We start from the raw sequence: 16,531 nt of genomic DNA on the forward strand, positions 1-16,531 counted from the left end.
AGCTCACAGAGTAAGTTTCAACTCAATAAAATATAACCCTTTCAAAATGGCAACAAAGTGCCGTGACCCGGATTCGAACCGGGGTTGCTGCGGCCACAACGCAGAGTACTAACCACTATACGATCACGGCAAGCTAACAGAGAGTGCTTGTGGAGCCTACTCATGCTCTGACAGAGAGGTGTACAAGCTGGATAACTCTTTTCATTTAGCGCTCGAAATGAATATACTGAAGAACCAGTTGAACTTCAGACAGTTGGTACGTTGTAATTCATTCAAAAAGTTCTTTTTTTCCGTGAATTTGGAATATCTCAATTGCACCCTCCTCAAGTCTTCTCTCAACACTCCTAATTCTGTTAACCCATTGGTTGAGAAATGCAGAGTGCCCTCCACTCTGACCTTTTCCATCAATGTGTTCAATGACCTGCTTGAAAAGGCTCTGCTGAGATTCGAACTCAGGATCTCCTGTTTACTAGACAGGCGCTTTAACCAACTAAGCCACAGCGCCCATAGACATCACATCTGATGCAGGTAAGGTCACCGCCACACGTATTTAAATCAAACCAGTCTCATTCATTTAACCCATATCTCTGTCTTGCAAAATCACATCACAAAACAGATGGTATTTACTAATTTTGGAATCGATATGGACACCTTCAATTGTCTAGCAACAGGGTTTCTTATGCTATGTTTTGGGACCCAAAGTGGGCCTGAGTATGTGAGAGGTGGGCAGCGAGATATCAGTAAACATTTGTAGTCACATACTATTTCTTCTTAATTTGGGTCATTCGAGGACAGTACATTTTTCATTTGGGTCTTGAGCTGAATAAACTCAAGATCCTCTGACATGGATTCTTAAACTATGGTTTGGGACCCAAAGTGGGCATTGACATGTGATAGGTGTGTCGCGAGATATGAGTAAACATTCAGAATCATACACTATTTCTTCATCATTTTGGTCGTTTCGGGGAGTTTCTTAGCTCACAGAGTAAGTTTCAACTCAATCAAAATATAACCCTTTCAAAATGGCAACAAAGTGCCGTGACCCAGATTCGAACCGGGGTTGCTGCAGCCACAACGCAGAGTACTAACCACTATACGATCACGGCAAGCTAACAGAGAGTGCTTGTGGAGCCTACTCATGCTCTGACAGAGAGGTGTACAAGCTGGATAACTCTTTTCATTTAGCGCTCGAAATGAATAAACTGAAGTACCAGTTGAACTTCAGACAGTTGGTACGTTGTAATTCATTCAAAAAGTTCTCTTTTTTCCGTGAATTTGGAATATCTCAATTGCACCCTCCTCAAGTCTTCTCTCAACACTCCTAATTCTGTTAACCCATTGGTTGAGAAATGCAGAGTGCCCTCCACTCTGACCTTTTCCATCAATGTGTTCAATGACCTGCTTGAAAAGGCTCTGCTGAGATTCGAACACAGGATCTCCTGTTTACTAGACAGGCGCTTTAACCAACTAAACCACAGCGTCCATAGACATCGCATCTGATGCAGGTAAGGTCACCGCCACACGTATTTAAATCAAACCAGTCTCGTTCATTTAACCCATATCTCTGTCTTGCAAAATCACATCACAAAACAGATGGTATTTACTAATTTTGGAATCGATATGGACACCTTCAATTGTCTAGCAACAGGGTTTCTTATGCTATGTTTTGGGACCCAAAGTGGGCCTGAGTATGTGAGAGGTGGGCAGCGAGATATCAGTAAACATTTGAAGTCACATACTATTTCTTCTTAATTTGGGTCATTCGAGGACAGTACATTTTTCATTTGGGTCTTGAGCTGAATAAACTCAAGATCCTCTGACATGGATTCTTAAACTATGGTTTGGGACCCAAAGTGGGCATTGACATGTGATAGGTGTGTAGCGAGATATGAGTAAACATTCAGAATCATACACTATTTCTTCATCATTTTGGTCGTTTCGGGGAGTTTCTTAGCTCACAGAGTAAGTTTCAACTCAATCAAAATATAACCCTTTCAAAATGGCAACAAAGTGCCGTGACCCAGATTCGAACCGGGGTTGCTGCAGCCACAACGCAGAGTACTAACCACTATACGATCACGGCAAGCTAACAGAGAGTGCTTGTGGAGCCTACTCATGCTCTGACAGAGAGGTGTACAAGCTGGATAACTCTTTTCATTTAGCGCTCGAAATGAATAAACTGAAGTACCAGTTGAACTTCAGACAGTTGGTACGTTGTAATTCATTCAAAAAGTTCTCTTTTTCCGTGAATTTGGAATATCTCAATTGCACCCTCCTCAAGTCTTCTCTCAACACTCCTAATTCTGTTAACCCATTGGTTGAGAAATGCAGAGTGCCCTCCACTCTGACCTTTTCCATCAATGTGTTCAATGACCTGCTTGAAATGGCTCTGCTGAGATTCGAACTCAGGATCTCCTGTTTACTAGACAGGCGCTTTAACCAACTAAGCCACAGCGCCCATAGACATCACATCTGATGCAGGTAAGGTCACCGCCACACGTATTTAAATCAAACCAGTCTCGTTCATTTAACCCATATCTCTGTCTTGCAAAATCACATCACAAAACAGATGGTATTTACTAATTTTGGAATCGATATGGACACCTTCAATTGTCTAGCAACAGGGTTTCTTATGCTATGTTTTGGGACCCAAAGTGGGCCTGAGTATGTGAGAGGTGGGCAGCGAGATATCAGTAAACATTTGAAGTCACATACTATTTCTTCTTAATTTGGGTCATTCGAGGACAGTACATTTTTCATTTGGGTCTTGAGCTGAATAAACTCAAGATCCTCTGACATGGATTCTTAAACTATGGTTTGGGACCCAAAGTGGGCATTGACATGTGATAGGTGTGTAGCGAGATATGAGTAAACATTCAGAATCATACACTATTTCTTCATCATTTTGGTCGTTTCGGGGAGTTTCTTAGCTCACAGAGTAAGTTTCAACTCAATCAAAATATAACCCTTTCAAAATGGCAACAAAGTGCCGTGACCCGGATTCGAACCGGGGTTGCTGCGGCCACAACGCAGAGTACTAACCACTATACGATCACGGCAAGCTAACAGAGAGTGCTTGTGGAGCCTACTCATGCTCTGACAGAGAGGTGTACAAGCTGGATAACTCTTTTCATTTAGCGCTCGAAATGAATAAACTGAAGTACCAGTTGAACTTCAGACAGTTGGTACGTTGTAATTCATTCAAAAAGTTCTCTTTTTCCGTGAATTTGGAATATCTCAATTGCACCCTCCTCAAGTCTTCTCTCAACACTCCTAATTCTGTTAACCCATTGGTTGAGAAATGCAGAGTGCCCTCCACTCTGACCTTTTCCATCAATGTGTTCAATGACCTGCTTGAAAAGGCTCTGCTGAGATTCGAACTCAGGATCTCCTGTTTACTAGACAGGCGCTTTAACCAACTAAGCCACAGCGCCCATAGACATCACATCTGATGCAGGTAAGGTCACCGCCACACGTATTTAAATCAAACCAGTCTCATTCATTTAACCCATATCTCTGTCTTGCAAAATCACATCACAAAACAGATGGTATTTACTAATATTGGAATCGATATGGACACCTTCAATTGTCTAGCAACAGGGTTTCTTATGCTATGTTTTGGGACCCAAAGTGGGCCTGAGTATGTGAGAGGTGGGCAGCGAGATATCAGTAACATTTGAAGTCACATACTATTTCTTCTTAATTTGGGTCATTCGAGGACAGTACATTTTTCATTTGGGTCTTGAGCTGAATAAACTCAAGATCCTCTGACATGGATTCTTAAACTATGGTTTGGGACCCAAAGTGGGCATTGACATGTGATAGGTGTGTAGCGAGATATGAGTAAACATTCAGAATCATACACTATTTCTTCATCATTTTGGTCGTTTCGGGGAGTTTCTTAGCTCACAGAGTAAGTTTCAACTCAATCAAAATATAACCCTTTCAAAATGGCAACAAAGTGCCGTGACCCGGATTCGAACCGGGGTTGCTGCGGCCACAACGCAGAGTACTAACCACTATACGATCACGGCAAGCTAACAGAGAGTGCTTGTGGAGCCTACTCATGCTCTGACAGAGAGGTGTACAAGCTGGATAACTCTTTTCATTTAGCGCTCGAAATGAATAAACTGAAGTACCAGTTGAACTTCAGACAGTTGGTACGTTGTAATTCATTCAAAAAGTTCTCTTTTTCCGTGAATTTGGAATATCTCAATTGCACCCTCCTCAAGTCTTCTCTCAACACTCCTAATTCTGTTAACCCATTGGTTGAGAAATGCAGAGTGCCCTCCACTCTGACCTTTTCCATCAATGTGTTCAATGACCTGCTTGAAAAGGCTCTGCTGAGATTCGAACTCAGGATCTCCTGTTTACTAGACAGGCGCTTTAACCAACTAAGCCACAGCGCCCATAGACATCACATCTGATGCAGGTAAGGTCACCGCCACACGTATTTATATCAAACCAGTCTCATTCATTTAACCCATATCTCTGTCTTGCAAAATCACATCACAAAACAGTTGGTATTTACTAATTTTGGAATCGATATGGACACCTTCAATTGTCTAGCAACAGGGTTTCTTATGCTATGTTTTGGGACCCAAAGTGGGCCTGAGTATGTGAGAGGTAGGCAGCGAGATATCAGTAAACATTTGAAGTCACATACTATTTCTTCTTAATTTGGGTCATTCGAGGACAGTACATTTTTCATTTGGGTCTTGAGCTGAATAAACTCAAGATCCTCTGACATGGATTCTTAAACTATGGTTTGGGACCCAAAGTGGGCATTGACATGTGATAGGTGTGTAGCGAGATATGAGTAAACATTCAGAATCATACACTATTTCTTCATCATTTTGGTCGTTTCGGGGAGTTTCTTAGCTCACAGAGTAAGTTTCAACTCAATCAAAATATAACCCTTTCAAAATGGCAACAAAGTGCCGTGACCCGGATTCGAACCGGGGTTGCTGCAGCCACAACGCAGAGTACTAACCACTATACGATCACGGCAAGCTAACAGAGAGTGCTTGTGGAGCCTACTCATGCTCTGACAGAGAGGTGTACAAGCTGGATAACTCTTTTCATTTAGCGCTCGAAATGAATAAACTGAAGTACCAGTTGAACTTCAGACAGTTGGTACGTTGTAATTCATTCAAAAAGTTCTCTTTTTCCGTGAATTTGGAATATCTCAATTGCACCCTCCTCAAGTCTTCTCTCAACACTCCTAATTCTGTTAACCCATTGGTTGAGAAATGCAGAGTGCCCTCCACTCTGACCTTTTCCATCAATGTGTTCAATGACCTGCTTGAAAAGGCTCTGCTGAGATTCGAACTCAGGATCTCCTGTTTACTAGACAGGCGCTTTAACCAACTAAGCCACAGCGCCCATAGACATCACATCTGATGCAGGTAAGGTCACCGCCACACGTATTTAAATCAAACCAGTCTCATTCATTTAACCCATATCTCTGTCTTGCAAAATCACATCACAAAACAGATGGTATTTACTAATTTTGGAATCGATATGGACACCTTCAATTGTCTAGCAACAGGGTTTCTTATGCTATGTTTTGGGACCCAAAGTGGGCCTGAGTATGTGAGAGGTAGGGCAGCGAGATATCAGTAAACATTTGAAGTCACATACTATTTCTTCTTAATTTGGGTCATTCGAGGACAGTACATTTTTCATTTGGGTCTTGAGCTGAATAAACTCAAGATCCTCTGACATGGATTCTTAAACTATGGTTTGGGACCCAAAGTGGGCATTGACATGTGATAGGTGTGTAGCGAGATATGAGTAAACATTCAGAATCATACACTATTTCTTCATCATTTTGGTCGTTTCGGGGAGTTTCTTAGCTCACAGAGTAAGTTTCAACTCAATCAAAATGTAACCCTTTCAAAATGGCAACAAAGTGCCGTGACCCAGATTCGAACCGGGGTTGCTGCGGCCACAACGCAGAGTACTAACCACTATACGATCACAGCAAGCTAACAGAGAGTGCTTGTGGAGCCTACTCATGCTCTGACAGAGAGGTGTACAAGCTGGATAACTCTTTTCATTTAGCGCTCGAAATGAATAAACTGAAGTACCAGTTGAACTTCAGACAGTTGGTACGTTGTAATTCATTCAAAAAGTTCTTTTTTTCCGTGAATTTGGAATATCTCAATTGCACCCTCCTCAAGTCTTCTCTCAACACTCCTAATTCTGTTAACCCATTGGTTGAGAAATGCAGAGTGCCCTCCACTCTGACCTTTTCCATCAATGTGTTCAATGACCTGCTTGAAATGGCTCTGCTGAGATTCGAACTCAGGATCTCCTGTTTACTAGACAGGCGCTTTAACCAACTAAGCCACAGCGCCCATAGACATCACATCTGATGCAGGTAAGGTCACCGCCACACGTATTTATATCAAACCAGTCTCATTCATTTAACCCATATCTCTGTCTTGCAAAATCACATCACAAAACAGATGGTATTTACTAATTTTGGAATCGATATGGACACCTTCAATTGTCTAGCAACAGGGTTTCTTATGCTATGTTTTGGGACCCAAAGTGGGCCTGAGTATGTGAGAGGTGGGCAGCGAGATATCAGTTAACATTTGAAGTCACATACTATTTCTTCTTAATTTGGGTCATTCGAGGACAGTACATTTTTCATTTGGGTCTTGAGCTGAATAAACTCAAGATCCTCTGACATGGATTCTTAAACTATGGTTTGGGACCCAAAGTGGGCATTGACATGTGATAGGTGTGTAGCGAGATATGAGTAAACATTCAGAATCATACACTATTTCTTCATCATTTTGGTCGTTTCGGGGAGTTTCTTAGCTCACAGAGTAAGTTTCAACTCAATCAAAATATAACCCTTTCAAAATGGCAACAAAGTGCCGTGACCCGGATTCGAACCGGGGTTGCTGCAGCCACAACGCAGAGTACTAACCACTATACGATCACGGCAAGCTAACAGAGAGTGCTTGTGGAGCCTACTCATGCTCTGACAGAGAGGTGTACAAGCTGGATAACTCTTTTCATTTAGCGCTCGAAATGAATAAACTGAAGTACCAGTTGAACTTCAGACAGTTGGTACGTTGTAATTCATTCAAAAAGTTCTCTTTTTCCGTGAATTTGGAATATCTCAATTGCACCCTCCTCAAGTCTTCTCTCAACACTCCTAATTCTGTTAACCCATTGGTTGAGAAATGCAGAGTGCCCTCCACTCTGACCTTTTCCATCAATGTGTTCAATGACCTGCTTGAAAAGGCTCTGCTGAGATTCGAACTCAGGATCTCCTGTTTACTAGACAGGCGCTTTAACCAACTAAGCCACAGCGCCCATAGACATCACATCTGATGCAGGTAAGGTCACCGCCACACGTATTTATATCAAACCAGTCTCATTCATTTAACCCATATCTCTGTCTTGCAAAATCACATCACAAAACAGTTGGTATTTACTAATTTTGGAATCGATATGGACACCTTCAATTGTCTAGCAACAGGGTTTCTTATGCTATGTTTTGGGACCCAAAGTGGGCCTGAGTATGTGAGAGGTAGGCAGCGAGATATCAGTAAACATTTGAAGTCACATACTATTTCTTCTTAATTTGGGTCATTCGAGGACAGTACATTTTTCATTTGGGTCTTGAGCTGAATAAACTCAAGATCCTCTGACATGGATTCTTAAACTATGGTTTGGGACCCAAAGTGGGCATTGACATGTGATAGGTGTGTAGCGAGATATGAGTAAACATTCAGAATCATACACTATTTCTTCATCATTTTGGTCGTTTCGGGGAGTTTCTTAGCTCACAGAGTAAGTTTCAACTCAATCAAAATATAACCCTTTCAAAATGGCAACAAAGTGCCGTGACCCGGATTCGAACCGGGGTTGCTGCGGCCACAACGCAGAGTACTAACCACTATACGATCACGGCAAGCTAACAGAGAGTGCTTGTGGAGCCTACTCATGCTCTGACAGAGAGGTGTACAAGCTGGATAACTCTTTTCATTTAGCGCTCGAAATGAATATACTGAAGAACCAGTTGAACTTCAGACAGTTGGTACGTTGTAATTCATTCAAAAAGTTCTCTTTTTCCGTGAATTTGGAATATCTCAATTGCACCCTCCTCAAGTCTTCTCTCAACACTCCTAATTCTGTTAACCCATTGGTTGAGAAATGCAGAGTGCCCTGCACTCTGACCTTTTCCATCAATGTGTTCAGTGACCTGCTTGAAATGGCTCTGCTGAGATTCGAACTCAGGATCTCCTGTTTACTAGACAGGCGCTTTAACCAGCTAAGCCACAGCGCCCATAGACATCACATCTGATGCATGTAAGGTCACCTGCCACACGTATTTAAATCAAACCAGTCTCGTTCATTTAACCCATATCTCTGTCTTGCAAAATCACATCACAAAACAGATGGTATTGTTACGAACCGGCTCAGGGTTCGCAACAAAAGGGAGACAACGTGGAGACAAGGTGTATCAAAAATATATATTTATTAAATAAAGCAACTAAGAAGTTAACAATGGCATGTGTAATCAGTAATCAGTAATGTAAGTGAGTGTGTTGCATACTTGAATGTAATATTGCAGAGTGTTGAAAGGTGCCAAAGCAAATAACCAAAAGAACCACAAAACTCCCCAACCAATATCAACAAGTGTCTGTGTGGAGAGAGTCTCCTCAATGAATGGGGAAGAGGTCCATTTATCCTGGGAAACACCTGAGCCCAGGTGTTTCCCATTCATCTGACGACCCTTCCAACTCCGCCCACCGGCCTCCTAATAAAGAAACAAGAACAAGAGAGAATACGGCAGACAGAGTGGGAGGGTCGTCACACCCCCCCCCATAAAACCGGGGACCAACAAGGGCCCCGGAACAACGTACCAGCCTCTGCGTCCCAATTTTACAAGAGGTTACATGTTCACCTTCCATTTTCCCCAACCAACCTCCTTCTCCCCAGTCCTCAGCAACCTTTATATATAAGGGAAGCAACATTTAAGAGGAAAGGAGAACACAAGACCAGGAGGGAACAGACAGGAACGACAGAACACGACAACACCAAACAACGGTCAGTCACATAACTGTTCAGGAACAGGGCGCACGAGAGAGCGCATCAGCAATCACGTTATCAGTTCCCCGGATATGCCTCACATCGAGATGGAAGGATTGTAAAAATAAACACCATCTCATTATCCTCTGATTGGGACACATCATGGACCTGAAAAAGGTGAGAGGGTTATGGTCGGTGTAGACCACAATAGGTACTACCCCCGACCCAACATACACTTCAAAGTGTTGTAGCGCCCAAATGAGTGCTAGCGCTTCTTTTTCAATGACCGAGTAGTTCAACTGACAACGGTCAAATTTCCTGGAAAAGAAACTAACAGGCCTCTCAACCCCAGACACATCAGCTTGCAGCAAAACTGCACCTGCCCCCACATGACTAGCATCTACCTGCAAGGTAAATGACAACTCCACACGAGGAGCAGCCAGCACCGGAGTTGAGGTAAGCAACCTCTTTGCATCTTCAAAAGCCTGTTGACAATGAGAAGACCATACGTAAACAGCCTTAGCTTTCAACAATTCTGTCAAGGGAGCGACCACAGTAGAAAAGTTCCTACAAAATCCACGGTAGTAACCAATCATTCCCAAGAAACGCATAAGTTCCTTTTTTGTAGTTGGTGGTGGAAAAGCATCAATAGCTACCACTTTAGCCCGAACCGGACGCACTTCACCCTGCCCAACCACCTTTCCAAGGTATGTAACAGTTGCCTGAGCAAACTCACATTTAGCCAAATTGATCGTGAGGTGACCTGCAGCCAGCCGCTCAAACAAGGCTTGAATACGAGACAGATGTTCCTCCCAGGTATCTGCATATATCACTACATCGTCCAGATAAACAGCGCACCCGGCCAGCCCTGCAACAACCCTGTTCATAAGTCGCTGAAAAGTGGCAGGTGCATTACGCAGGCCAAAACTCATAACCGAATACGAGTACAGACCAGAGGGTGTAATAAAGGCAGAGATTTCACGTGCCCTACTCGTTAGGGGCACCTGCCAATAGCCCTTTAACAGGTCAAATTTGCTCACAAACTTAGCTGCTCCGACTTTATCTACGCAGTCCTCCATTCGAGGAAGAGGAAATGAATCTGGCTTAGTGACAGCATTTACCTTACGGTAGTCCGTACAAAATCTGTTTGTTCCATCCGGTTTACTGACCAATATACAGGGAGAAGCCCAACTGGAGAAAGAAGGCTCTGCTATCTTACTCTCCAGCATATAGCTGACCTCAGCATCCAGACAACGCAGTTTCTCTGCAGAAACTCTATAGTACCGCTGAAGAATAGGGTCAGCATCTCCAATGTCAATATCATGCTCTATCAAGTTGGTACGTGTTGGTATATCAGAAAACAATTCTGGAAATTTCCGAATCAGATCAACCATCTCTTTTCGCTCATCCACAGGTAGATGGTTAAGAAGGTTGTCCAAAATATCCAGTGTCTCTGAATTTTTCAATCTACCTTGCAATATGCAATCGTCGGGACCAGGAACACCTTCCTCATCATGCACAGACCTAGCATGAGAAGAACCAAAGGATGTAACGGTATCAGCCAAAAGAACAGGTTTACCGTCCTCTTTAGACTCCCACTGTTCAGTCTCCGTTGAACGTGCATAATAGGGTTTTAACAAATTTACATGGCACAGTTGGTGTGCTTTTCTCCGTTCTGGAGTGGCAACTAGATAATTCTGCTCAGTGTACTGGCGCACCACTGTATATGGACCTTGAAACTTGGCTTGAAAAGGAGAACCAATAATTGGCAGCAGAGCAAGAACCTGGTCACCTGGACTAAAGTGACGAGGCTCAGTTCGACGATCAAATATGCCCTTCATCCTTTCCTGTGAAGATGATAGCTTTTCTTTCGCCATTTCACCAGCGGCATACAAGCGTCGCCGGAAATCACACACATACGATAACAAGGACTGAGGAGGCTCGGGAGACTTCCAATCATCCTGGAGAACAGATAAAAGTCCACGCACCCTATGTCCAAACACAAGGTCATTTGGACTGAAACCTGTGCTCTCCTGTGAAACCTCCCTAGCGGCTAACAGTAACCAAGGCAACCCCTCCTCCCAATCCTTATCCATCTCAGTACAATAAGCTCTCAACAAAGACTTAAGTGTTTGATGGAAACGTTCCAGTGCTCCCTGACTTTGCGCATGATAGGCGCTAGACAAATTGTGTTTAATATGGAGCTGTTGTAAAACCTGACCAAAGAGAGTAGAGGTGAAATTTGATCCTTGATCACTCTGAATGACCTTAGGGATTCCAAAAAGTGAGAAAAACTGAGTCAAAGCTTTTAACACAGACTTAGTCGTGATAGACCGGAGAGGATAAGCAGCCGGAAACCTAGTGGTCTGACACATCACAGTCAACAAGTAATTACTACCTTTTTTAGAACGTGGCAGAGGACCAACACAATCAATAATCAGGTACTCAAAAGGTTGGCTGAGTACCGGAATAGGAAACAGTGGTACCGGCTTAATAGCTTGATTAGGTTTACCAGTTAATTGACAGGTGTGACAAGTTTTGATAAACTCAGAAACATCTCTCTTCAATCCAGGCCAAAAGAAATGTCTTAATATACGATTGTAGGTTTTCCTCACACCCATATGTCCAGCCACATCATTGTGAGAAGTGGTCAAAACCAACTCACGAAGCTTAACTGGTACAACAACCTGACTAATCGCCTCCCCCAGAAAACAACTACCATGAGACATCCACTTTCTCATCAGGACATCCTCTTGGAGAAAATATCCATGTGCAACATCTCCCAACTGTTCCACAGGCACAATTTGGTCACGCAACTTCTCTAATGTGGGGTCAGTCCGTTGCGCATCGATTAGATCGGAGCGGGGTACAGTTAACGGAATAACGGGGAAAACAGTGATAGACGTCTTTGTGGTATTCTCATTTACCGACGCAGTAACTAGATCGCCATGGATCATAGAACGCGTCACTGCACACGCAGAGAACACCTCTGGGAAACTCTGCGCACTCTCATCAGGAATCCCTACAATTACCGGTGTAGTGGAAACCACTAGAGCTGGAGACACAACAGGCCACACACGCTCACCAGCCAAGTTATTCCCAAGGATAACGTCAATACCCTCAATAGGCAATGAAGGACGCACCCCCACAACAACCTCACCTTTCACCAGTCCACAATCCAACATTAATCTATGCAATGGAACTGACAGAGTGTTCAAACCTATTCCCCTAATTAGCACGCTATTCCCTGAATCAGTCTCAGCAGAGAAGGGTAACAGAGATTCCAACACAAATGATTCAGAGGCACCTGTGTCTCTTAGGATCTTCACTGGCACTAGGTTCTTACTTCCTAACAGAGACACAAAACCCTCCGTAATGAAAGTAAATAGTCTGGATCAATATGGACTTTCACCTGCCCCTGGGCATGAGACAATGTGTCAGGAGTAAACTGATGTGGAACAGGCGCAGCTAACGCCGTAGGCTTAGATTTAACATAAGTACCTGTACTGAACTTATCCCTAGATCTAAGAACCGGACATTCGTTTTTCCAATGACCTGAGCTTTGACAGTAGTGACACTCTTGACCAAAGTCAGTTTTACCACGGGAGTCAGGCTCAACCCTAGTTGAATAAAACTCTGCCCGTGAACCAGAGTATCTCGGTGACCGAGGTCCAAATCTCTCCGAACGTCTCCACTCACTCCGTATACGGGGCTCTACAAAAACAGTTTTGTGAGTCAAAACATATTCATCTGCCAAAACCGCAGCTTCAGCGACAGTTTTAACTTTCCGTTCGTTAATATACGTGGCTATACGATCAGGGACTGTGTCCTTAAATTGCTCTAACATAATCAGCTCACACAGCCCTTGGAAAGTCATAACTGCAGAGGCGGAACACCAGCGATTAAACTGTGAAGATAATTGTCGCACAAACTCAACATGAGTTTGTTTATCATCCCTTTTTAAAGTTCTAAATCGTTGGCGGTAAGCCTCAGGAACCAATTCGTAAATCTGTAACACCGCCGTTTTAACCTTATCATAACTGACACTGTCGGCTACACTAAGAGCTGAATATGCTTCCTGCGCTTTACCAGTCAGCACACATTGCAACATCAAAGCGCGATCAGAATCAGGCCAACTCCTAGCGTTAGCAACACGCTCAAACAACAAAAAGAATGTCTCAGGATCCTTTTCATTAAACTGAGGCAACAACCGTAAATTCCCAACAATGTCAAATGTGTCCGGGGCACGACCAAAAGAGGAACGATTCCTAAGTAATTCTGGGTCACCTTCCCAGAGCAAACTCTCTCCTGAGAGCTTTCCTTCCCTAACCAACTCTAGTCGCTCTTGTTGCAGCTTGATTTTAGCACGCTCGATATCCTGTTTAAATTCCAATTCCTTTTCATGTTTTAACCGATCTGCACGCTCGATATCCTGTTTAAATTCCAATTCCTTTTCATATTTTAACTGATCAGCAGCCAATTCCTTTTCATATTTTAACTGATCCGCAGCCAAATCCTTTTCATATTTTACACGATCTGCACGCTCCTTATCCTGTTTAAATTCCAACTCCTTTTCATATTTTAACTGATCAGCAGTCAATTCCTTTTCATGTTTTAACTGATCAGCAGCCAATTCCTTTTCATATTTCAACCGATCGTGCTCTTGCTGTAACAGAAGCAGCTCTTTCTGCTGTTCAAAAAGAAGATTACTAGGACTAACCGATGGAGCGGTAATTGTGACATATCGGGGAGACGGCGAGTCCTCAGCAGAGACTGCCCCAGTGGTAACGTCAAGAATACCACTCTCCATCAGATTGGCCTTCAATATTAACCTAATGGAATTTTTTAGACGTTTATCACTAATTTCAATTTTGTAGTGTTCAGCAACCTTCAACAGCTGTTCTTTAGTACATAAGTCTAACAGTTCCTCTTTTGGAAAGCGAATGAACTCGTCTACATTAGACGCCATAGTCAGAGAGAGAGAAAAAAAAAAAAAATCTCACTCAACCCCTCTGAGCACACCAGACCACAACAAGAGAAATAACAATCACACTGGTACCACAGAAAAGAGATGAGATATGGAGCTTCCCCAAAACCTACAATAACTCAACCCTAGTCTTCATGCAGATTTGCGGTGGGTAATTATGCACTTTAGCCCGCTGGCGAGGAAGTAACCCCCCAGCACGCTGGTAGATTCCACCAAGCCACGGATGTGCTCCCGAGACAACTGCTCAGTCCACAGACACCACACAAAAATAACAAACTTTAACAATGCCCAACATATTCCAACAATGAAACACGTCGCTAAGCCTATCAGGGGAAAAAGGCTATAGCTCCGGTAGTAAGTTTCACTACCTATCCAAATCTCCCACCGAGGTACACAGCTGATTGTACTCACCTCAGACCAATGTTCCCACAGCGAGTAGAACAAGTGTTTCCAGGCTGGGCAGAGGCCTGGAAACTAACCAATGTACTCTCTCCAACACAGCACACAAACAAAACCAACAAAGGCAACCAGTACTGAGCACCAAACTCAAACTAACAAAATATACAAACAAAGTACCTACGGAATTTAACATACCTCCACGTTTTCTCCCAAACACAATCCGTTCAAAATCCCGGATGAGCCCCCACTTGTTACGAACCGGCTCAGGGTTCGCAACAAAAGGGAGACAACGTGGAGACAAGGTGTATCAAAAATATATATTTATTAAATAAAGCAACTAAGAAGTTAACAATGGCATGTGTAATCAGTAATCAGTAATGTAAGTGAGTGTGTTGCATACTTGAATGTAATATTGCAGAGTGTTGAAAGGTGCCAAAGCAAATAACCAAAAGAACCACAAAACTCCCCAACCAATATCAACAAGTGTCTGTGTGGAGAGAGTCTCCTCAATGAATGGGGAAGAGGTCCATTTATCCTGGGAAACACCTGAGCCCAGGTGTTTCCCATTCATCTGACGACCCTTCCAACTCCGCCCACCGGCCTCCTAATAAAGAAACAAGAACAAGAGAGAATACGGCAGACAGAGTGGGAGGGTCGTCACAGTATTTACTAATTTTGGAATCGATATGGACACCTTCAATTGTCTAGCAACAGGGTTTCTTATGCTATGTTTTGGGACACAAAGTGGGCCTGAGTATGTGAGAGGTGGGCAGCGAGATATCAGTAAACATTTGTAGTCACATACTATTTCTTCTTAATTTGGGTCATTCGAGGACAGTACATTTTTCATTTGGGTCTCGAGCTGAATAAACTCAAGATCCTCTGACATGGATTCTTAAACTATGGTTTGGGACCCAAAGTGGGCATTGACATGTGATAGGTGTGTCGCGAGATATGAGTAAACATTCAGAATCATACACTATTTCTTCATCATTTTGGTCGTTTCGGGGAGTTTCTTAGCTCACAGAGTAAGTTTCAACTCAATCAAAATATAACCCTTTCAAAATGGCAACAAAGTGCAGTGACCTGGATTCGAACCGGGGTTGCTGCTGCCACAACGCAGAGTACTAACCACTACACGATCACTGCAAGCTAACAGAGATTGCTTGTAGAGCCTACTCATGCTCTGACAGAGAGTTGTACAAGCTGGATAACTCTTTTCATTTAGCACTCGAAATGAATAAACTGAAGAACCAGTTGAACTTCAGACAGTTGGTATGTTGTAATTCATTCAAAAATGTGTATTTTTCTGTGAATTTGGAATACCTCAATTTCACCCTCCTCATGTCTTCTCTCAACACTCCTAACTCTGTTAACCCATTGGTTGAGAAATGCAGAGTGCCCTCCACTCTGACCTTTTTCATCAATGAGTTCAATGATCTGCTTGAAATGGCTCTGCTGAGATTCAAACTCAGGATCTCCTGTTTACTAGACAGGCGCTTTAACCAGCTAAGCCACAGCCCCCATAGACATCACATCTGATGCAGGTAAGGTCACCGCCACACGTATTTAAATCAAACCTGTCTCGTTCATTTAACCCATATCTCTGTCTTGCAAAATCACATCACAAAACAGATGTTATTTACTAATATTGGAATCGATATGGACACCTTCACCTTCAATTGTCTAGCAACAGGGTTTCTTATGCTATGTTTTGGGACGCAAAGTGGGCCTGAGTATGTGAGAGGTGGGCAGCGAGATATCAGTAAACATTTGTAGTCACGTACTATTTCTTCTTAATTTGGGTCATTCGAGTACAGTACATTTTTCATTTGGGTCTCGAGCTGAATAAACTCAAGATCCTCTGACATGGATTCTTAAACTATGGTTTGGTACCCACAGTGGGCATTGACATGTGATAGGTGTGTCGCGAGATATGAGTAAACATTCAGAATCATACACTATTTCTTCATCATTTTGGTCGTTTCGGGGAGTTTCTTAGCTCACAGAGTAAGTTTCAACTCAATCAAAATATAACCCTTTCAAAATGGCAACAAAGTGCAGTGACCTGGATTCGAACCGGGG

The 16,531-nt window shown here is 43.0% G+C and overlaps 19 non-coding genes across 19 annotated transcripts; all 19 read right to left on the reverse strand.

Moving 5' to 3' along the window:
- Nucleotides 1-58: 58 nt before the first annotated feature.
- trnah-gug (transfer RNA histidin (anticodon GUG)) lies at nucleotides 59-130 on the reverse strand. The gene has a single exon. It is a non-coding gene; the product is annotated as a tRNA-His (tRNA).
- A 301-nt stretch (nucleotides 131-431) lies between these two features.
- trnat-agu (transfer RNA threonine (anticodon AGU)) lies at nucleotides 432-505 on the reverse strand. Its single transcript has one exon. It is a non-coding gene; the product is annotated as a tRNA-Thr (tRNA).
- Nucleotides 506-1,034: 529 nt separating this feature from the next.
- Nucleotides 1,035-1,106, reverse strand: trnah-gug (transfer RNA histidin (anticodon GUG)). The gene has a single exon. It is a non-coding gene; the product is annotated as a tRNA-His (tRNA).
- A 302-nt stretch (nucleotides 1,107-1,408) lies between these two features.
- Nucleotides 1,409-1,482, reverse strand: trnat-agu (transfer RNA threonine (anticodon AGU)). The gene has a single exon. It is a non-coding gene; the product is annotated as a tRNA-Thr (tRNA).
- A 529-nt stretch (nucleotides 1,483-2,011) lies between these two features.
- On the reverse strand, nucleotides 2,012-2,083 carry trnah-gug (transfer RNA histidin (anticodon GUG)). The gene has a single exon. It is a non-coding gene; the product is annotated as a tRNA-His (tRNA).
- Nucleotides 2,084-2,384: 301 nt separating this feature from the next.
- Nucleotides 2,385-2,458, reverse strand: trnat-agu (transfer RNA threonine (anticodon AGU)). The gene has a single exon. It is a non-coding gene; the product is annotated as a tRNA-Thr (tRNA).
- A 529-nt stretch (nucleotides 2,459-2,987) lies between these two features.
- On the reverse strand, nucleotides 2,988-3,059 carry trnah-gug (transfer RNA histidin (anticodon GUG)). Its single transcript has one exon. It is a non-coding gene; the product is annotated as a tRNA-His (tRNA).
- Nucleotides 3,060-3,360: 301 nt separating this feature from the next.
- Nucleotides 3,361-3,434, reverse strand: trnat-agu (transfer RNA threonine (anticodon AGU)). Its single transcript has one exon. It is a non-coding gene; the product is annotated as a tRNA-Thr (tRNA).
- Nucleotides 3,435-3,962: 528 nt separating this feature from the next.
- trnah-gug (transfer RNA histidin (anticodon GUG)) lies at nucleotides 3,963-4,034 on the reverse strand. Its single transcript has one exon. It is a non-coding gene; the product is annotated as a tRNA-His (tRNA).
- Nucleotides 4,035-4,335: 301 nt separating this feature from the next.
- Nucleotides 4,336-4,409, reverse strand: trnat-agu (transfer RNA threonine (anticodon AGU)). Its single transcript has one exon. It is a non-coding gene; the product is annotated as a tRNA-Thr (tRNA).
- A 529-nt stretch (nucleotides 4,410-4,938) lies between these two features.
- On the reverse strand, nucleotides 4,939-5,010 carry trnah-gug (transfer RNA histidin (anticodon GUG)). The gene has a single exon. It is a non-coding gene; the product is annotated as a tRNA-His (tRNA).
- A 301-nt stretch (nucleotides 5,011-5,311) lies between these two features.
- Nucleotides 5,312-5,385, reverse strand: trnat-agu (transfer RNA threonine (anticodon AGU)). The gene has a single exon. It is a non-coding gene; the product is annotated as a tRNA-Thr (tRNA).
- Nucleotides 5,386-5,915: 530 nt separating this feature from the next.
- Nucleotides 5,916-5,987, reverse strand: trnah-gug (transfer RNA histidin (anticodon GUG)). The gene has a single exon. It is a non-coding gene; the product is annotated as a tRNA-His (tRNA).
- Nucleotides 5,988-6,288: 301 nt separating this feature from the next.
- Nucleotides 6,289-6,362, reverse strand: trnat-agu (transfer RNA threonine (anticodon AGU)). Its single transcript has one exon. It is a non-coding gene; the product is annotated as a tRNA-Thr (tRNA).
- Nucleotides 6,363-6,891: 529 nt separating this feature from the next.
- trnah-gug (transfer RNA histidin (anticodon GUG)) lies at nucleotides 6,892-6,963 on the reverse strand. Its single transcript has one exon. It is a non-coding gene; the product is annotated as a tRNA-His (tRNA).
- A 301-nt stretch (nucleotides 6,964-7,264) lies between these two features.
- Nucleotides 7,265-7,338, reverse strand: trnat-agu (transfer RNA threonine (anticodon AGU)). Its single transcript has one exon. It is a non-coding gene; the product is annotated as a tRNA-Thr (tRNA).
- Nucleotides 7,339-7,867: 529 nt separating this feature from the next.
- Nucleotides 7,868-7,939, reverse strand: trnah-gug (transfer RNA histidin (anticodon GUG)). The gene has a single exon. It is a non-coding gene; the product is annotated as a tRNA-His (tRNA).
- Nucleotides 7,940-8,240: 301 nt separating this feature from the next.
- trnat-agu (transfer RNA threonine (anticodon AGU)) lies at nucleotides 8,241-8,314 on the reverse strand. The gene has a single exon. It is a non-coding gene; the product is annotated as a tRNA-Thr (tRNA).
- Nucleotides 8,315-15,896: 7,582 nt separating this feature from the next.
- trnat-agu (transfer RNA threonine (anticodon AGU)) lies at nucleotides 15,897-15,970 on the reverse strand. The gene has a single exon. It is a non-coding gene; the product is annotated as a tRNA-Thr (tRNA).
- Between the last annotated feature and the right edge of the window lie 561 nt (nucleotides 15,971-16,531).

Source organism: Salmo trutta, unplaced genomic scaffold (assembly GCF_901001165.1).
Source record: "Salmo trutta unplaced genomic scaffold, fSalTru1.1, whole genome shotgun sequence".
NCBI classification, from domain to species: domain Eukaryota; kingdom Metazoa; phylum Chordata; class Actinopteri; order Salmoniformes; family Salmonidae; genus Salmo; species Salmo trutta.